The following is a 19,663-nucleotide window of genomic DNA, read 5'->3' as shown; positions in this document are numbered from 1 at the left end:
GAAAAGTAGGGAAATGTGAGGGAGGATTATTAACCAACTGAATGGTTATAACCAGAGAGTGCATTAATGGATACAGATTAATTTGGAAGACTTCTAGGGATGTGGCTCAGGTCTTTGTCCTTGGTCCAGTCCTGTTCAACTCTTGATCAGAGACTTGAATATCACTGATGACTCATTCAATTTATGAAGAATGTAAAACATGGAGAAGTCCTCAGAGAATGGATGGTAGAATAAACGTCAATCTATCTAAAGAAGTTTTAAGGGCTGAATCTAAAATAAAATTTTAAAGTCCATTCTTTTGGTCCAAAAAGGACAATTTTCTGAGGTGTATCTTCTACATCATGTATGAAAAATTACTCGGAATTTTAGTAGGTAAGATAAAGTCAATATGAGTAACCAGTATGATATAATTGCAAAACACTGTTTTTAGATTATACCAATGAATCTGCTAGCCAGAGAGTGTTTTAAATACAGTGTCAGGCCACATGTAGAGCCTTGTATTCAGTTCTGGTTGTTGATTTTGAGGCCTATAGTCATGGAAGAGTAATCAGGAACTTGAGAGGGTGTAAAATATCGTGAGAAATGTTTGAAAGCAATTGGGAAGGAGGAGGGTGGTGAGGTGTATACATTAAAGTCAGTAGAGAGGAGATCCAATAACTGTACCCCTTTTACTCAAGTCCTGAGACAAGTTGACATGTTCGTGTTGGGCCAGACAATAGAAAGATGGCCAGTAGGTGATAGAAGCAGAACTCAAAAGATTTTTTTGATGAAATACATGTACAAACAAGGATGCAAAATATGTGTGTACAGTTTATAAAGAGTAATTAGAATACTTGTGAAAATGTCCACCTGGCTTGAAAACTGGAAATATCAATCACTAGTATCTTAGAAGCTCTTCTGTGCCTCTCCATGTTCTTATCTCATTTGTTTTTACAGATATATAATATCTCATTGTATGATTATGCCACAATTTATCCATCCTACTGTTAAACGATATTGGGTTTCATTTTTTTTTTGCTATTAAGGCAATACATTATTAGTATTCTGTACATGTCCTGATGTGTAGGTGCAAGAGTTTCTTTTACAGCAATGGTTCTTAAAGAGTGTTCCTAGACCAAGAGCATCAGCATTACCTGGAACTTCTTAGAAATACAAATTCTCAGGCCTCAGTCCTCGAATTAGAAATTCTGGGGAAGAGTCAGCAATCTGTATTTAACAAATCCTACAGGTGATTCTTATGTGTGAGAACCACTATTTCAGAATATTGGCACAAGGATAGAATTGCTGGGTCATGGAGTTACATATGTTCAACTTTTTTTTGAGAAATATCAAACATTTTCAAAGTGGTTGTACCAGTTTGTCTCTGCTATCAGTGGATGAGTCTTCCTACTAATGAGTCTTCCGCATCCTCATTTATGTTTGGTGTCATCTTATGTTTCAGGGTTCACAAATACAGAAAGTTTGAATGATATTTCCCGGTGGCCTTAATCTGCATTTCTCTCACTGTTAATGGGTTTGAGCCAATATATATCTTTTCATATATTTATGAGCCACTAATATTTTCTTATGGTAAAAATGCCTATTTGTGTCTTTGCCCACCTCTGTATTGAATTTCAAATTGATTTGTAGGACTTATTTATCTCCTCTATTAATCTTTTGTCATTTTATGTGCTGCAAACATCTAAGAGTTTTTAGCTTGTCTTTTTTTTTTTTAACTCTCTATATTAGATCCTTTGTTGAACAGAGTTCTTAATTTCAGCATTATTGAATTTATCAATATTTTCTTTTATGGTTAGTGCTATTTGTGTTTTAAGAAGTCCTTCCCTATCCTGAAGTCATCAAGACATATCCCCTCTATTGATTTATGAATTTTTATCATTTTGTCCTTTTCTTTCATTATGACCTTTCCTTGTGTTATGATGTAGGTATATAATTTTTTTCTTAATGAGTAATTAATTGCCCCAGCACCTTTTATTAAAGATCCATCTTTTGCCCACTGATCTTAAAGCCCAATCTGTCTTTTTTTTTTTTAATTAATTAATTAATTTATTTATTTTTGGCTGTGTTGGGTCTTCGTTTCTGTGCGAAGCCTTTCTCTAGTTGTGGCAAGCGGGGGCCTCTCTTCATCGAGGTGCGCGGGCCTCTCACTATCGCAGCCTCTCTTGTTGAGGAGCACAGGCTCCAGACGCGCAGGCTCAGTAGTTGTGGCTCACGGGCCCAGTTGCTCCGCGGCATGTGGGATCTTCCCAGACCAGGGCTCGAACCCGTGTCCCCTGCATTGGCAGGCAGATTCTCAACCACTGCGCCACCAGGTAAGCCCCAAAGCCCAATCTGTCTTAAACCAACTTTTTATATATAGTATATAGGTCTGTTTCTGAGCTTTCTCTTCTGATCTATTCTGATCTATTTGTCTATTTCTATTCCAATACCGTATTGTCTTATCGTTTTATAAAAAGTCAGTATCCAATCAGAATAACAATGGGCCATGTTGTTCTTAACCAGTGGCCTATTTACATTTTAGAATCTAAATTTTCATGAAAAACTCCTCTGGGTTTTGCTTGGGATTGCACTGAATTTATAGATCAATTTAGGAAGAACAGACATGTTTATAACATTGAATCTTATTCATGATTTTCTTCATTTACTTAAGTCTTCTTCAATGTATTTCAATATAATTGTATACTTTTTCTGGAAAAGTCCTATATATCTTTTATTAGATTTATTCCTAGATACTTCGTAGTTCTTTATGCTATTGTAAATAGTATAATTTTAAAAATTACATTTTGCTAACTGTGCTTGGGAATAGATATACAATTGACTATATATTTTGTAGCTGTGACATTTTTAGAACTCTCTCATTCTAATAATTTGTTGATTCCTTTTGGTTTTCTGTGTATAAATAACAACTTTTTTGTGTCTTCCTTTCCAGTCCTTTTACCTTTTATTTTCTTTGTTTTCTGCAGTAGTTAGGATCTCTAGTATGCTGAATACAAGTGATGATTGCAAGCGTCCTTGTCTTGTTCTTATACTTAAAGGAAATATTTTCAAAATTTCAATATTAAATAAGATGTTTGTTATATAGTTTTTACATATGCCTTATCTTAGATTTCAAGCCTATTTGGGTTTTTATGATGAAAAGGTATTACATTTTATCTAATGCTTTTTCTGCATTTATTGAGATGGCAGATTTTTTTTTTTTAATCTGTTAGTGTGGTGGATTAGAGTACTCAGCTTTTGATTAATAAATCAAACTTGCATTCTTGGTACAAAACTTACTTGGTCAGGGTATGTATTTTTTTTATATCGCTGGATTCACTTGTGTAATATTTAAGATTTTATATCTGTGGGTCACAAGTGATATTAGTTTATGAGTCTACACTATTTCTTAATCTATTCTAGTCTGGTTTTGGTATTAAAGTTATGCTAGCCTCATACAATGAGTAAAGAGCATTTCTCCTGTATGTTTATTTGAAAAGATATAAAATCAGTTTGTCTTTTTCTAGGTAGAACTTGCCCATAAAGTCATCAATCAGCACCTGGCATTTTCTTTATGGAAAGATTAACTTCTGATTTAAATTCTTTAAGGTTTATTGGATAGAATTATTCAAGTTTCTCTTGATTCAGTTTTGATATTTTGTATTTTTTAGTAATTTATCCATTTCATTTAACTTTTCAAATTTACTCTCCTAAATATTTGTAGTATGTTCCTTATTTGTTTATTCTCTATGGTATCAGTCATTTTGTCTCCTTTTTCTCTACCGGTATTATTCATTTGTACCTTATCACTTCTCCTTCAGCCTTTTGTCTCTTACAAGTCTTCAAAGAAATTGACTTTGTTTACCCTCATTTTTTGTATATTTTTTCTGTTTCATTAGTTTTTATTTTTATCTTCATAATATCCTTTTTTTCTCCTGTTATAAGAGTGCCTATTCATGAGCTGGGATATAATTTTTGTATCTGATAGGCAACATGACATTTCATTGTTTTAAATTTTCATTCCTTTATTTGTGATGTTGAACATCTTTTAATAAAATACTTGCTAGCTACTTATAAATTTGATGTAAGATGTAAAAGAGAGCATCCAAGACTGAGGAAAATGTATTAAAGAAAAAAAATTTAGGGAGCTATGTTTAGGAAATGATATAGCACTTTGTACCATCTATATTATATGACACATTTTATTGTATTATGATTACTTGATTATATGGTTTGAACCTTAAAGGACAGCCACTAACTCATACTTATCTTTGAGTTCTAGACATTATTATATACACCTCTGAGTGTTGGACATTGCCTGACTCGATAACAAATGGCTGGCTGGCTGGACAGATGGTGGGTTAGGAAAACAAGATATATTAGATTAATAAAGAGAGTGTTGACACCTTGTATGCAGAATAATAATGATTTTGAAATTTTATTCTATTGGCTTGAAGAGCCTTTAGAACAGGGCTCCTGCTTTGGTAATTGCTTCTCTTGTAGGTTTACTTGGTCTCTAGCCTTCAGAGAGATAGTGGAAATTGTGCTATTCTTTATCACAGTACTTGTGGGGGTGGGCCATGGAGGTCAGAATTAGGAAACGGGGATGGAATATATCAGTCATGGTTCAGTCAGGGGAGCAGAACCTTTATGAGTTATGGGATAAGGGATTTATTATATAAATTAGACCTCATGCAAAGTCTTATATGATAATATATTTATTATATAAAAAAGACCTTATATAGTTCCAACTTAGCAGGTTGGCACAGTACAAACCAACATGTAGAACTGCTAGGAGGATACTCCAAGAGTAGAGCAGAAGTTGAAGGTTATAACTTGGTTCTACATGGGAGGAAAAGAGGCCTAATTACAGTGATTAGGGGAAGAACTGAAGGGATAAAAACCTAGGGTGTTGAGTCTGAGAGGGTAACCGTGAACATAGTGAACCCAGGTAATTGCCAAAGCACAAACTGTTTCTGATCCATGGATATGATGTGCGTAGCCCTGGTGGAGAAGTCAGAATCTTATTGAATCCTGCTTCCTATATGGACACTTCTTCCGCATCCTCTCTTTAAATGGTGGTGGCCTTAGGAGTTCTACCTGTGGCCTACTGCTTTTCTTCCTCAAAACATTTTCATTGAACCATTTCATTCATAGCCATGTGTTCATTTACCAAATTACTAATTTTCCTATATTTATATTTCCAGATCTTTTTCCCTAGCGCTACTGATAAGTTTACACCTGCTTACTAGGCTATATGTGCCACAGACGTTTTAAATCCAACGTATCTAAAATAGAACTCATTATCTCTAGCAGTCACCTCTGTTGTCTCTATATTAGCAGCTGACATCACCATGTATTCAGTTATCTAGGCCAGAAGCTTGGGAAGTCATCTCTGATTCCTTCTTCATGTCTAATATCCCCCAGTCTGTCACATGGCTGTTATGTTGATCATGTCTCCTAAATATCTCTTCATTTATTTTCTGTCCATTCATATTGTCTTAGTTCAGTAATTCTGTATTTCTTGTCTGACTATGGCAATGGTGGTCTTTGTTCTCCCTATAGTTGAAATCTTACTTTCTCTAATTTTTTTCACTTTTTAGTAATAATGATCATAATAGTAGTGTTGTCCAAGTTTATGTTTGTAAGTAGTAGAGCCATGATTTGAAATTTTTACTGTTATTGTGCTTCAAAGGCTATGGGTGAGTTTCTTACCTCTCTGAGATTCAGTGTCTCCATCTGTAAAATGGAGGTAATATTACTACGTACCTTGTAGGATTGTTATGAGGATTAAATGAACTAATACATGTCCTACAGGTGGTACATGACAAGTAGAGATAAGCAGGACTCAATTATGCTGGAATTCCAGCTGTATTAGAGCTGGAATTTGAACCCAGTCCTCCTGACTCTAGAGCTTGTACTCTACCCGTTACGCTAATGTGCTCTTCTGCTATTTCAGAAGTGGGAAGTGCTGCCAACAGTTTCACCTTTCTCAAAACAAATCTGATCATATAATTTCCTTGTTTAAAAACCCTCAACAATTCTTTAATTCCAGTAAGACACTCCTTCACATGGGCCACAGCCATCACGTTTTGGTCTGCTTATCTATATTACCTCATGTCTGCCCTCTTCTTATAATCCTAATGCATGGCAACCCCAGCATATTTTTAATATCTGGAAATTTCCATGCTCTTTCATACCTCAGCACTTTTGCACATGTGATTCCTTCTGCTTGAAATGTGTTGTCTTCACTCCTGGAGAGCTCCTGATTGTCCTTTGAGATTCAGCTCAAACATTACCTCTTTTGTAAAACCATTCTGAGCATATTCGATTTTGGCGTGCCTGTCTCTATACTCTCAGAGCACTTACCGTGTTTTAATTATTTGCCAGTTTCCTATAGGCTGTGAACTTTTCGAAGGTACTCATCTTAGTGGTCTTAAATCCTAGCTCAGTACCTGACACAAGTGCTCAATAATTCACATGGAACCATTGAATACATTTTAAAAGAGTATGCATTCTGTTCCCATGGTAGTCTCCTACTTTAGTCCGTGGTAATGACTGCCTCTTGGTGTCAGGATTCTGTTAGCGTTTTCCTTCTCTACTTACTGATCTACCTACATCTGTGATTTGTAGAGTCAGGGTATCAGTGTTGAGTGTGACCTGAGAAGCAGTGTCTTCCAGTACTCCATTAACTTAATTTATATATTTTATCTTTAGATGTGCATAGCCGCATTTCCCATTGCGTCATATAGCCTCTCACCTTTCTTCCTGTGGGCCAAGAAATCTCCCTTGATCTCCAGGAAAAGAAGTTTTTCCCTTTTTGTCAGTGACTTGCCAGGCTGAAGAGTATTAGGGAACCACGTTCTCAATACTGGCAGATTTTGTGGCCTTCATTCTTTCTAATATTGATCCTTCATGCTGAAGTGCTAGCTTATTTTTCTGTTTTCTCAAAATATTTGAACAAAAATGCTATTTTTTTTCCAGATGAAATGTATTGTTTAGGATCACTCTTCCTATAAGCCAGAATCACATTTTCAATTTTCCTGTCTCTTGGTTGGTTTTCAGCACACCCTCAGCTCCTGGCAGATTTGCATTGAGCAGGCAATCATGGCAATCATGGGGAAATTCTCACAGAAAGTTGTGTGTGTATACGTACATGTGGATGGTGGTGATGGAATGGGGAATAAGTGGCAAGATACAGGAGAAAGAAAACTGTTCTGTCCTGTTTACCCAACATGGGAGGCAGCATTATACGGTGGGAAAGAGAATTGGATTGTGGTTTTCTGCTCCCTAATTGTAACTTTCTTTTTCATTGAATTTCAGGAAATTATATATACAATAGTGTAAAATTGTAAAATTATGAAAAAGCTAACAGAAAAAAGAAAGCCTCATTTCCATTCCTGACCCCTAGTTCCTTTGCTGTAGTAACCGCTCCATTTTCTTTTTTTTTTTTTTCCAAAGGATTTTCTTATTTATTTATTTATTTATTTATTTTTATTTTTGGCTGTGTTGGGTCTTCGGTTCGTGCGAGGGCTTTCTCCAGTTGCGGCAAGCGGGGGCCACTCTTCATCGCAGTGCGGGGACCGCTCTTCATCGCGGTGCGCGGGCCTTTCTCTATCGCGGCCCCTCCCGTCGCGGGGCACAGGCTCCAGACGCGCAGGCTCAGCAATTGTGGCTCACGGGCCCAGCTGCTCCGTGGCATGTGGGATCTTCCCAGACCAGGGCTCGAACCCGCGTCCCCTGCATTAGCAGGCAGACTCTCAACCACTGCGCCACCAGGGAAGCCCCGCTCCATTTTCTTACATTTTGTTCAAGAGATATTCTATGTATATATAAACTTAGTGGCATATCACTTAAAATATACAAATAATACTGCTTTTATGCTCTTAGATCTCTTGAACTTCAGCATTAACTTTTAAAAATTCCTAGATGAAAATACTAATCCATACCTGACAGAACCCACAGGGATTTTGTTTGTGACAATCACTGAAGTAGTATTTGTGAACATGCTTGAAAATCATCAGGTATTTTACAAGTACAGGGTGGAGGGGAGGGATAGTGATGGAAGTAGCATTTTCTCCACAAAGGACAATGAGTCACGTGTGATCTGATTTGACAAGAGCAGTTCTGAATTGGCAGCAGGTCTGTTGTGTCAGCAGCATCCTGCCTAACTCTTTTGGGCATGTTTCCCTGCCTACAGGTCCTGTCCCTCTTATGGCACAGTCTTGGGGTTTTCTGCATGGCTAATCAAGAGATTCCACTTGCGCTTTAATTGTCAGGTATGTATTCACTTGAGATAAGCAGTGGAAGCTTGCCAGATTGTGGGACACCTCTGCCCCCCTCCTTCACCCCTCCCCTTTGCTCTCTCTTCATGTTCAGGGAGTTGGTGCTGGAACTTGGCTGATGCAACAGTTTGAATCACCATCCCTTCGTGCTGTGGGATCCATTCACTTTTAATTTGTAGTTGCTGGAATCATTTCTCCCTCCCTCGTCCTAACTTCCTTTTTTAATTGGCTCCCATGGGCCTCCAACTCCTGCTTTAATCAACCAAAGCAGAGCTGCTGCAGAGAGTCTTAAACTGGTGCCTGGGGACCCTAGATTTTTCTGTTATGACTCTCCTTCTTCAACTTTTTTTTCTAATCTGTTAAAACAACTTATCTTTGGATTAGGCCTGGGGGTATAGGGATCCTTAGGGCATTGGTTTCACCGAGGCAGCTTGAACAGCACCAACTTCTAGATTTTGCCAACTATTGCGTGTGGCCTGGAGCTTTTTGTTCCTGCTAGCAGAGAGGGAGATTTCTGGCTGAGGTGTCCAAAATGGGCCTGGTGAATGATGGGAGTAGATGAAAAACTTATCATTTGAGGTGTGTTCCTTGACATTTTGGGGTACAGACTCCTCTATAGCAAAAAGCCTTGTGGAAAACTTGCTGTGTCTGCTTCTGTTTGTCACTGCCCAAAGGGGGAAAAAAACACTAGTTGTACAGTTTTTGACAATAATCATTATTGGGTTACATTTTTTTAAAGTATTTTTATTTTTTTATTTTATTTATTTATTAAAAAATTATTTATTTATTTATTTATTTATTTATTTGGCTGCTTTGGGTCTTGGTTGCTGGGTACGGGCTTTCTCGAGTTGCGGCGAGCAGGGGCTACTCTTCGTTGTGGTACGCGGGCTTCTCATTGCGGTGGCTTCTCTTGTTGTGGAGCACGGGCTCTAGGCGTGTGGGCTTCAGTAGTTGTGGCACACAGGCTCAGTAGTTGTGGCTTGCGGGCTCTAGAATGCAGGCTCAGTAGTTGTGGCGCACGGGCTTAGTTGCTCTGTGGCATGTGGGATCTTCCCGGAACAGGGCTCGAACCTGTGTCCTCTGCACTGGCAGGTGGATTCTTAACCACTGTGCCACCAGAGAAACCCTAAAAGTATTTTTTAAATAGACTTTATTTTTTAGGGCAGTTTTAGGTTCACAGCAAGATTGAGTGGAAAGTACGGAGAGTTCCCATATACATTTTGCCCTCACACACAGACACACACACACACACACACACACACACTTGCTCCCCCACCATCAACATCCTGCATCAGAAGGGTGCATTTGTTACAGTCAGTGAACTCACATTGACACATCATTATCACCCAAAGTCCACAGATTACATTAAGGTTCACTCTTCATGTTGTACATTCTATGGGTTTTGACAAATGTATGATGACTTGTACCCACCATTATAGTACCATACAGAGTAGTTTCACTGCCTTAAAAATCCTGTGTGCTCCACCTATTCATTCTTTCCTTCTCTCCTAGCCCTTGACAACCACTGATCTTTTTACTGTTTCCATAGTTTTGCCTTTTCCAGAAAGTCATATACTTGGAATCATAAGAGTATGTAGCCTTTTCAGGTTGGCTTCTTGGGTTATATTTTTAAATGACATTTAAAAATTATTTTTAGTATGGTTTTAAAGCTATGATAGAGAATAAATATATCTCTGGCAAACACAAGCACATTTGTGTGACCTCTTTTTGAACAAATGGATAATGCTAAAGGAAATTGTCCTTGTACAAGCTCACCTTTGGAGAAGCAATGCAATAGTAGACTTGACTTTGAGTGCCTTATTACCAACACTCTTTGACCACACCACAATCATGGTCCAGGTTGGAAAACACTTGTTTGAGGGTTGAATTGTGACTTTTATACTGAATGATAAGGTAGCTGTTATCCTACAGATAAACTTGCTTACAAGGCTATGTCTTGAGACAAGACCAAGAAAGACACAGAAATCTGTCTATACTTTCAACAGTGTTCATTGAGAACTGCATTCTAGATAAAGCAACCATATGTATATATTTGTTATCACTATGTAATATATAAGTGATTTGTAAATTATTATGTATATAACCCCCAAGAGATTGTGAACTCTTCTGTGTCTTTCTAGAATGTGTCCCTAACTCTACCATGGTGTCTACTTATAGTACACACTCAATACATATTGAATGAGTAAACATTCTGAAGTTGACTACAATTCTCTGAACACATTTTGTTGTTGTTGTTTATATTTAGAAGGTCAGGTTCTCACATGTTTTTTCATGTATTTTACGTGTTTATATGGATAGAGAAGGTAAACAAAATGACTACATAGTCCTGCTTATCTTTGGTCAGGGCAGGGTGGCTGTAGAAGATGTTAACCAGAATTCCATCAGATGAATGTAGAAGTAGATCCAGAATGCTGGGATTTGCGGGTATGGCCCCACTAGATGTGAGAGTATGTGGTTTACCAGTGTGGTCAGGGAAAACTATGCATCCCAGGGAATTATGAATCTTAGTCAGGGTGTAAGCCTACCAGTCTTTTCGCCCTGTCCAGCTTTGCTTCTCTTTGTGCTTCTTCCCTGGCACAGGACATTTCCTCTGCCCTGCCAGGTGGTTGAACAGTTGGGAGGGAGGGCTATACCTTTTCTTTTATTTACTTGCTTATTGCTGTAGCCCAATTCATAATTTTGCAAGCAAAGAGGAGGTCTCTTTTACTTCTTCACTGGTTTCTGCTAGACTCAGTTCCTGATTAAGTTCATAAATGTTGACTGAACACCTACTCTAGTATTGGATATAGCAATATGAGAGTTTTAAGATGAATAGGGTCATACAGCTAATGAATGGTAAATCTGGACTTAATCTGGGTCTACTGACCTAAGTTTACTGCTTTTGACACTATACCAGGCTGTTTTGTGGGGTTCTTTTGTCAAAGTAAGAAAGTGAAAGGAATTATGTGTTCTTATTTAAACCCAGGAAGAGATAATGCAGGAAGGACTAAAATTCTAATAGTTAAGGTTAGTGTGTAGACTGCCTATTCTTCTTAGGTGTTTAGATTTAATTTTTAAATGTAGTTTTTCATATACTTAATGTTTATACTTGCCTGTTTTAAAGAAAAATGTATAATTGAGGATAAAACTGTGTTAATCCATTAATCCAAGTAAAGCACTTCTGTTGGATGTCTAGTTGCTCAGATACAAGGACATAACCAGTGTGATAGTTTATTTTAACATTAGTTATCCTCCAAGTCTCTAGGAAGAAATAAGCAGCCAAAGTCAAACCTTAAAATGAGGGCATACGTTATTATAAGAAATATGAGAAAAATATTATTAAACCGAGGAAGACATTGAGTTAGTGGTTATAGTAAGTACTGTTATCAAGGATAGAGATGATTGCCTGGGAACAGTGTGTTTAAAGAGCTGAGGAGAGAAAAGAATCAGCATAATATTGACAGGTTGTATTGATGTAGAACCAACCTTCTAGTGTTCATAAAGTTTCAAAGCTATAAATATATTCATCTTCTTGAACAATTCTGGGAGGAGGAACTAAATTAGAGTAACTAACTTTCCACAAGGTATTATGAAGAATTATTGGCTGAAAAGATTTGCTGTCCCTTAAGGCAATGCTTGGAAAATGATACATAAGAAAATGATGTTTGTCTGACAGTAGAATAAACATGAAGGAATTTGGAGGCATCTCTATAGATTTTGGTGAAAAATTCATTATTTTTTTATGTTCTAAGAAAAAATATGTAATATGATTAAAATTATAACAAATTAAAATATAGCAAATACTGAATTTCCATAACATTTCTAAATAATATATTTTCCAAGTTTTAAATGAAAACTTTGAGTTGGTTTCTGTGTATGTAACTTTAAAATATGGAACTTTACAATGTTAGTTTTTATTTATTTTTTTTGAAAGGAAGATGGGGAAGGTCATTTGACTTCATATTTATTTTTTCTCATTTAATGACCTAATATACTCTCACTTCTATTCAGTGTTGTATAGTCTTTTTAAAAATTTTTTTGAATTTTATTTTATTTATTTTTCTATACAGCAGGTTCTTATTAGTCATCCATTTTTTACACATCAGTGTATACAGGTCAATCCCAATCTCCCAATTCATCACACCACCACCCCATCCCCCCGCCTCTTTCCCCCCTTGTTGTCCATACGTTTGTTCTCTACATCTGGGTCTCAATTTCTCCCCTGCAAACCAGTTCATCTGTACCATTTTTCTAGGTTCCACATATATGTGTTAATATACGATATTTGTTTTGCTTTTTCTGACTTACTTCACTCTGTATGACAGTCTCTACATTCCCACCAACAGTGCACGAGGGTTCCCTTTTCTCCACACCCTCTCCAGCATTTGTTGTTTGTAGATTTTCTGATGATGCCCATTCTAACTGGTGTCAGGTGATACCTCATTGTAGTTTTGATTTGCATGTCTCTAATAATTAGTGATGTTGAGCAGCTTTTCATGTGCTTCTTGGCCATCTGTATGTCCTCTTTGGAGAAATGTCTATTTAGGTCTTCTGCCCATTTTTGGATTGGGTTGTTTGTTTTTTTAATATTGAGCTGCATGGGCTGTTTATATATTTTGGAGCTTAATCCTTTGTCCGTTGATTTGTTTGCAAATATTTTCTCCCATTCTGAGGGTTGTCTTTTCATCTTGTTTGTAGTTTCCTTTGCTTTGCAAAAGCTTTTCAGTTTCATTAGGTCCCATTTTTTAATTTTTGTTTTTATTTCCATTACTCTAGGAGGTGGATCAAAAAAGATCCTGCTGTGATTTATGTAAAAGAGTGTTCTTCCTATGTTTTCCTCTAAAAGTTTTATAGTGTCCGGTCTTACATTTAGGTCTCTAATCCATTTTGAGTTTATTTTTGTGCATGGTGTTAGGGAGTGTTCTAATTTCATTCTTTTACAGGTAGCTGTCCAGTTTTCCCAGCACCACTTATTGAAGAGACTGCCTTCTCTCCGTTGTATATCCTTGCCTCCTTTGTCATAGATTAGTTGACCATAGGTGTGTGGGTTTATCTCTGGGCTTTCTATCCTGTTCCATTGATCTATATTTCTGTTTTTGTGCCAGTACCTTATTGTCTTGATTACTGTAGCTTTGTAGTATAGTCGGAAGTAAGGGAGTCTGATTCCTCCAGCTCTGTTTTTTTTCCCCACAAGACTGCTTTGGCTCTTCGGGGTCTTTTGTGTCTCCATACAAATTTTAAGATTTTTTTGTTCTAGTTCTGTAAAAAATGCCATTGGTAATTTGATAGGGACTGCATTGAATCTGTAGATTGCTTTGGGTAGTATAGTCATTTTCACAGTATTGATTCTTCCAATCCAAGAACATGGTATATCTCTCCATCTGTTTGTGTCATCTTTAATTTCTTTCAACAGTGTCTTATAGTTTTCTGCATACAGGTCTTTTGTCTCCCTAGGTGTGTTTATTCCTAGGTATTTTATTCTTTTTGTTGCAATGGTAAATGGGAGTGTTTCCGTAATTTCTCTTTCAGATTTTTCATCATTAGTGTATAGGAATGCAAGAGATTTCTGTGCATTAATTTTGTATACTGCAACTTTACCAAATTCATTGATTAGCTCTAGTAGTTTTCTGGTGGTATCTTTAGGATTCTGTATGTATAGTATCATGTCATCTGCAAACACTGACAGTTTTACTTCTTCTTTTCCAATTTGTATTCCTTTTATTTCTTTTTCTTCTCTGATTGCCGTGGCTAGGACTTCCAAAACTATGTTGAATAATAATGGTGAGAGTGGACATCCTTGTCTTGTTCCTGATCCTAGAGGAAATGCTTTCAGTTTTGCACCATTGAGAATGATGTTTGCTGTGGGTTTGTCGTATATAGCCTTTATTATGTTGAGGTAGGTATGCTCTATGCCCACTTTCTGGAGAGTTTTTGTCATAAATGGGTGTTGAATTTTGTCAGAAGCTTTTTCTGCATCTATTGAGATGATTATATGGTTTTTATTCTTCAATTTGTTAATATGGTGTATCACATTGATTGATTTGCATATATTGAAGAATCCTTGCATCCCTGGGATAAATTCCACTTAATCATGATGTATGATCCTTTTAATGTGTTGCTGGATTCTGTTTGCTAGTATTTGGTTGAGGATTTTTGCATCTATATTCATGAATGATATTGGTCTGTAATTTTCTTTTTTTGTAGTATGTTTGTCTGGTTTTGGTATCAGGGTGATGGTGGCCTCATAGAATGAGTTTGGGAGTTTTCCTTCCTCTGCAATTTTTTGGAAGAGTTTGAGAAGGATGGGTGTTATCTCTTCTCTAAATGTTTGATAGAATTCACCTGTGAAGCCATCTGGTCCTGGACATTTGTTTGTTGGAAAATTTTTAATCACAGTTTCAATTTCATTACTTGTGACTGGTCTGTTCATATTTTCTATTTCTTTCTGGTTTAGTCTTGGAAGGTTATACCTTTCTAAGAATTTGTCCATTTCTTCCAGGTTGTCCATTTTATTGGCATATAGTTGTTTGTAGTAGTCTCTTATAATCCTTTGTATTTCTGCAGTGTCAGTTGTGATTTCTCCTTTTTCATTTCTAAGTTTATTGATTTGCGTCCTCTCCCTCTTTTTCTTGATGAGTTTGGCTAATGGTTTATCAATTTTGTTTATCTTCTCAAAGAATCAGCTTTTAGTTTTATTGATCTTTGCTATTGTTTTCTTTGTTTCTATTTCATTTATTTCTGCTCTGATCTTTATGATTTTTTTCCTTCTGCTAACTTTGGGTTTTGTTTGTTCTTCTTTCTCTAGTTCCTTTAGGTGTAACGTTAGATTTTTTTTTGAGATTTTTCGTGTTTCTTGAAGTAGGCTTGTATAGCTATAAACTTCTTTCTTAGAACTGCTTTTGCTGCATCCCATAGGTTTTGGATCGTCGTGTTTTCATTGTCATTTGTCTCTAGGTATTTTTTGATTTCCTCTTTAATTTCTTCAATGATCTCTTGGTTATTTAGTAATGTATTGTTTAGCCTCCATGTGTTTTTGCTTTTTACATTTTTTCCCCTGTAATTGATTTCTAATCTCATAGTGTTGTGGTCAGAAAAGATGCTTGATATGATTTCAATTTTCTTTAATTTACTGAGGCTTGCTTTGTGACCCAAGATGTGATCTATCGTGGAGAATGTTCCATGCGCACTTGAGAAGAAAGTGTAATCTGCTGTTTTTGGATGGAATGTCCTATAAATACCAATTAAATCTATCTGGTCTATTGTGTCGTTTAAAGCTTGTGTTTCCTTATTAATTTTCTGTTTAGATGATCTGTCCATTGGTGTAAGTGAGGTGTTAAAGTCCCCCACTGTTATATTGTTACTGTTGATTTCCTCTTTTTTTTTTTTTTTTAAGAAATTCACGTTCTTTTATTTATTTATTTATGACTGTGTTGAGTCTTCGTTTCTCTGCGAGGGCTTTCTCTAGTTGCGGCAAGTGGGGACCACTCTTCATCGCGGTGCGCGGGCCTCTCACCATCGCGGCCTCTCCCTTTGCGGAGCACAGGCTCCAGACGCGCAGGCTCAGTAATTGTGGCTCACGGGCCCAGTTGCTCCGTGGCATGTGGGATCTTCCCAGACCAGGGCTCGAACCCGTGTCCCCTGCATTGGCAGGCAGACTCTCAACCACTGCGCCACCAGGGAAGCCCCTGATTTCCTCTTTTACAGCTGTTAGCAGGTGCCTTATGTATTGACGTACTCCTATGTTGGGTGCATATATATTTATAATTGTTACATCTTCTTCTTGGATTGATCTCTTGATCATTAGGTAGTGTCCTTCCTTGTCTCTTGTAACATTCTTTATTTTAAAGTCTATTTTATCTGAGATGAGTGTTGCTGCTCCAGCTTTCTTTTGATTTCCATTTGCATGGAATATCTTTTTCCACCCCCTCACTTTCAGTCTGTATGTGTCCCCAGGTCTGAAGTGGGTCTCTTGTAGACAGCATATATATGTGTCTTGTTTTTGTATCCATTCAGCTAGCCTGTGTCATTTGGTTGGAGCTTTTAATCCATTCACGTTTAAGGTAATTATTGATATGTATGTTCCTATTGCCATTTTCTTAATTGTTGTGGGTTTGTTTTTGTAGGTCCTTTTCTTCTCTTTTGTTTCCCACTTAGAGAAGTTCTTTTAGCATTTGTTGTAGAGCTGGTTTGGTGGTGCTGAATTCTCTTAGCTTTTGCTTGTCTGTAAAGCTTTTGACTACTCCATCAAATCTGAATGAGATCCTTGCCGGGTAGAGTGATCTTGGTTGTAGGTTCTTCCCTTTCATCACTTGAAATATATCATGCCACTCCCTTCTGGCTTGTAGAGTTTCTGCTGAGAAATCAGCTGTTAACCTTATGGGAGTTCCCTTGTATGTTATTTGTCGTTTTTCTCTTGCTGTTTTCAGTAACTTTTCTTTGTCTTTAATTTTTGCCAATTTGATTACTTTGTGTCTCGGTGTGTTTCTCCTTGGGTTTATCCTGTATGGGACTCTCTGCACTTCCTGGACTTGGGTGGCTATTTCCTTTCCCATGTTAGGGAAATTTTCGACTATAATCTCTTCAAATATTTTCTCGGGTCCTTTCTCTCTCTCTTCTCCTTCTGGGACCCCTATAATGCGAATGTTGTTGTGTTTAATGTTGTCCCAGAGGTCTCTTAGGCTGTCTTCATTTCTTTTCATTCTTTTTTCTTTATTCTGTTCTGCAACAGTGAATTCCACCATTCTGTCTTCCAGGTCACTTATCCGTTCTTCTGCCTCAGTTATTCTGCTATTGATTCCTTCTAGTGTATTTTTCATTTCAGTTATTGTGTTGTTCATCTCTGTTTGCTTGTTCTTTAATTCTTCTAGATCGTTGTTAAACATTTCTTGCATCATCTCGACCTTTGCTTCCATTCTTTTTCCGAGGTCCTGGATCATCTTCACTATCATTATTCTGAATTCTTTTTCTGGAAGGTTGCCTATCTCCACTTCATTTAGTTGTTTTTCTGGGGTTTTATCTTGTTCCTTCATCTGGTACATAGCCCTCTGCCTTTTCATTTTGTCTGTCTTTCTGTGAATGTGGTTTTTGTTCCACAGGATGCAGGATTGTAGTTTTTTTTGCTTCTGCTGTCTGCCCTCTGGTGGATGAGTCTATCTAAGAGGCTGGTGCAAGTTTTCTGATGGGAGGTACTGCTGGTGGGTAGAGCTGGCTGTTGCTTTGTTGGGCAGAGCTCAGTAAAACTTTAATCCACTTGTCTGCTGATGGGTGGGGCTGGGTTCCCTCCCTATTGGTTGTTTGGCCTGAGGCCACCCAACACTAGAGCCTACCCTGTCTCTTTGGTGGGGCTAATGGCAGACTCTTGGTGGGCTCATGCCAAGGAGTATGTCCCAGAACTTCTGCTCCCAGTGTCCTTGTCCTCATGGTGGCACACAGCCACCCCCCGCCTCTGCAGGAGACCCTCCAACACTAGCAGGTAGGTTTGGTTCAGTCTCCTGTGGGGTCACTGTTCCTTCCCCTGGGTCCCGATGCACACACTACTTTGTGTGTGCCCTCCAAGAGTGGAGTCTCTGTTTCCCCCAGTCCTGTCGAAGTCCTCCAATCAAATCCTGCTAGCCTTCAAAGTCTGATTCTCTAGGAATTCCTCCTCCTGTTGCCGGACCCCCAGATTGGGAAGCCTGACGTGGGGCTCAGAACCTTCACTCCAGTGGGTGGACTTCTGTGGTATAAGTGTTCTCCAGTTTGTGAGTCACCCACCCAGCAGTTATGTGATTTGATTTTATTGTGATTGCACCCCTCCTACCGTCTCATTGTGGCTTCTCTTTGTCTTTGGGTGTGGGGTATCTTTTTTGGTGAGTTCCAGTGTCTTCCTGTCGATGATTGTTCAGCAGTTAGTTGTGATTCTGTTGTTCTTGCAAGAAGGAGTGAGAGCACGTCCTTCTTCTCCCTCAATATTAGTTCTTAAGCTTGTATAGTTCATGCAATTCCAGGTCAAGTCTTTGAATGATGATCTCTTCAAATTCTAGATATTCATCATTGATGAGAAATTTTCTTTGCATAAGTACATGACAGCAGATGCCAGAAAATATTTATTGCTTTTTCTCCTTCCTGGCTATTATCCAGAATTTGGATAATTTAGTTCCTTTGGATCATACTTAAGGATGTGTTCATCCTTTAACTCCCACAGCTCTTCTTTTTCTGTTATGGACAAATGTAATGTTAAAAGGTCTTGTGAGGTATTTTTTAATATTACATTAACATCTAATCAAACTTTCTCATATCGAGTATTTCTTTAAAATGGTTACGTGTATTCCTCAAGCATACACTGATGTTGCTCAACTAGTCTGTACAGTAGAAGTAGAGAGTATAGTCTACTGTCAGTACATTTTCATGTGTCAGTATATTTTCATGTGGGCTTTGGCATTTTTGAGGTTATTCAGGTGGTGTAAATATTAGGTAAGTCATTTTAAAAAAATAAACTTTTTATTTTGGAATACTTTTAGATTTACAGAAGTTTCAAAGATAATTACAAAGAATTCCAGTGTATCCATCACCCAATTTCTCCCATGGTTAACATCTTACATAGTACATTTGTTAAAACTAAGAAACCATTATTGGTGTGTTACTAGTAACAGAACTCTGTTATTTGGACTTCAGTATTTTCCATTAATGTCCTTTCTTTGTTACAAGGTCCAGTCCAGGGTACCACATTACATTTAGTTGTCATCCCTCTCCAGTCCCCTCTGAGTCTGTGGCAGTTTCTAAGTCTTTCCTTGCTTTTCATGACCTTGACAGTCTTGAGGGATACTGGGCATGGTTTCTTGTAGAATGGCCCTCAATCTAGATTTAATGTTTTTCCTCATGATTAGACTGTGATTATGGGTTTTAGGGAAAGATACCACAAAAGTAACAGGCCCTTCTTGTCATATCATATCAGGGGACAAGGTATCCACATGATACCACTGGTGATGTTAACCTTCATCACTTGGTTGATGTTGTGTTTGCCAGGTTTCTCCACTGTAAAGTTACCTTTTCCCCCCTTTCCCTAATATTCTTTGGAAGCAAGTCACTAAGTCTAGGCCACCTTCAGAAAAAGGGGATTAAGCTCTACCTCCTGGAGGAGGGAGTATCTACCTAGATTATTTGGAATTCTTCTGTAAGGAAAAGTTGTCTCTTTCCTGTAATTTATTTATTTTTTCAATCATTTATTTATTTCAGTATGGACTCATGTATATTTATAGCATACTTATAATCCAGTACTACAACATTTATGTTGTTGCTCAAACTGTTCCAGTTTTAGCCTTGTGAGGTCTTTCAGTTTAGCTCTTGTATCCCTTTGACATGTCTTCATCTTTTTGCTTTTTAAGTATTATTTTATTTCTGGTACTGCAAGATGCTTCAGGCTC

The sequence above is a fragment of the Balaenoptera acutorostrata genome, chromosome 3 (assembly GCF_949987535.1).
Source record: "Balaenoptera acutorostrata chromosome 3, mBalAcu1.1, whole genome shotgun sequence".
NCBI classification, from domain to species: domain Eukaryota; kingdom Metazoa; phylum Chordata; class Mammalia; order Artiodactyla; family Balaenopteridae; genus Balaenoptera; species Balaenoptera acutorostrata.
Note: the sequence above shows the minus strand (reverse complement) of the source record.